Raw genomic sequence first — 2360 nt, forward strand, 5'->3', positions numbered from 1 at the left:
TCACTAATAAAAACTTGTGTCACAGCTTTCTTTTCTTTAATGGGCCGTATGAATAAAAATAAGCAATTGCTTTTTCTTAAAATTTCAGATCTCTTACTCAATTTATTCAAACAAAATTGAAGTAAAAGGTATGAAATTTTAAGAAAAAGCAATTTCTTAGTTTTTATTCATACGGCCCAATGACTTGCTTTTAAATTTAATTTTGCGATCATTAGCACTAAGAATTCAAATATCTACGATTGCAAATATGGAAATCGATAAAACTGGATTGGAAATGATAGCATTACATATGAAGCCAATTAAAGTATTACAATCTTTTTCATTAGGTAATTACTTAATTTTTAATATTTATTAAAATCATCTTGGTTGATTACAAACGATCTCCAAAATTGCCGATAAATAAAATCCAATTTTAAAACTTCGCACTCCCAAAAATCAACTCAGCATTTGTAGACTCTAGTTCGCTCGCTTTAACATCTTTAATACAAGCCATTAGACATCTCCTGCTATCTTTATCTATCCGCGCCAACGGAAATGGAAACAGCCATCGATCTATGCTTTGCCCGTTTCGTTCGATTGGCAAAGTGGAATAAAAATTGTTCAGTTTATTTCGTGCGTTTAACGTATTCGGTTGTGCTAGTTCGTGGTAAAAGTGTCGAAATAGAAAAGTGCTTTGCCGTCTGTATGTGTATAAAGTGAAAAAATAGAAAATTTTATGAAGTGAAAATTGAAAAAAGGTATCAATTGAATATAAAACAAGCAAACGCCTTAAACATAATGCTTTTTGTAGCATATTCATAGCCTATTGAAAGGCGAAAATGAAATGAAAAGTGTTGAAGTCGAAAAAATGTACAGCAGTTTTATAAAGTAAAAAAATCGGGAGCGCAACGCACTGAAACGCATACATATATATATATAACCAAGTGAACACTTAACAAACATACAAACTCGTGTAAAGATGGAACTAAAAAATTTTCACAATCTTTCTATATGATTTATTGACCAAGAAGAGAAGCAGAAAAGAATAACGATATAAAATGTAGGAGCGGAATAGACACGACGAACTGAAGTGAATAAAGAAAATTAAATGCGACGGTGAATGAAAATTGCAAATACAGACATAATAATAAAATTATAAAAACAAAATAATATAAATAAGCAAAAAAGGCAGTGGTGCAAAAACAGTTTGCAAAAGTGATGGTGGAGGTATGCACAATAATTCTATCGTAATAAGTTTTCGTATTTAATAAAAAGTGCTTGTGCGATGTTAAGAATATTTATGTACATACATACATACATAGTGGTAAAAGTAGCACGATGCAGAAAATGTATTCTATCATTCTTGTAAAGTATGACGAGGGGTTGTATACTCGCCAAACTACATACCTCCAAGATGCTTTAGTTGACGGCATTGAATCTCGTTATGGTTGATTCGAGTAAATTGTCCATTTTGCGCACTTTCATGCTCCCAGTGGTCGCCTTCGGGTGCCAGCAAAACCAATCGGCTCCGCTCCACTTATCTATATACATACATACTTATATGCATGTAGGTACATATGTGCATGCTAATATATGTAAATATATTTATTCATTTAACTAGCGTGTCTTCGGCAAATAAATTCTGATTGCGCGCGTACTCCGATGCAAACGGATGCGCGCATTACGATTTCAACGAGTTAGCTGTAAGATGTAAAACTCCGCGCCGTGTATGCTATATAGTGACTATATAGTAAATTTGTATAGACTTCCGCCGTGGTACTAGTATGTACAATACGTACACGTACGCCGTAATCAGGAACCATCAAAGAAAAAAAATGGGCGCATAGGAAAAAATTTCACTTATCGTTTTTCTACAGCACAATGCTTGTGACAGCAAACCCGTATTGACATTAGGGAAACGGAAAGGCATACATATATGGATGGCACGCTTATCGCTAGTCATTTCCTTCGCGCACACATATAGTGCACTACTCACAAGTATACTATAGCTACGCTGGTCTTTGTCGGTTTTTCTATTTCACTCGTTCGACGCGTAGAGAGCAGTTTAGCTGGTGTGTCTTGTTGCCGCTTTTGCTTTTCTGTCTGCTCACTCCCGCTGCGTTGCGGCACAAAACAAAAAGGCGAAAGAATCTGACTAGGTTGGTACTGTTTGGTGCTATTGTATCCGCATTTTCAAAATCAAAACAATCCAAAACTTCCAAAATAACAGCAGCGCTGCCAGCGGTGAGAACAACGTCGACGTGTACCATGCCGTAAAGCGGTTGTCGTCGGCGCTGGCGTCGAAGTCATCGAAAGTAGAATGGCGGTTGTTTCTAATCGCATTCTGTTTTGATTTCCGATTGTTTTATTTCGGGTGGGTG

At 36.0% G+C, this 2360-nt stretch overlaps 1 long non-coding RNA gene across 1 annotated transcript; it reads left to right on the forward strand.

The window, feature by feature from the left end:
- Positions 1-551: 551 nt before the first annotated feature.
- Positions 552-1133, forward strand: LOC118747459. Its single transcript, XR_004993960.1, has 2 exons — positions 552-737; positions 1044-1133. It is a non-coding gene; the product is annotated as an uncharacterized LOC118747459 (long non-coding RNA).
- The last annotated feature ends 1227 nt before the right edge of the window (positions 1134-2360 follow it).

The sequence above is a fragment of the Rhagoletis pomonella genome, unplaced genomic scaffold (genome assembly GCF_013731165.1).
Source record: "Rhagoletis pomonella isolate Grant_MI unplaced genomic scaffold, Rhpom_1.0 Rhpom_scaffold_00012, whole genome shotgun sequence".
NCBI classification, from domain to species: domain Eukaryota; kingdom Metazoa; phylum Arthropoda; class Insecta; order Diptera; family Tephritidae; genus Rhagoletis; species Rhagoletis pomonella.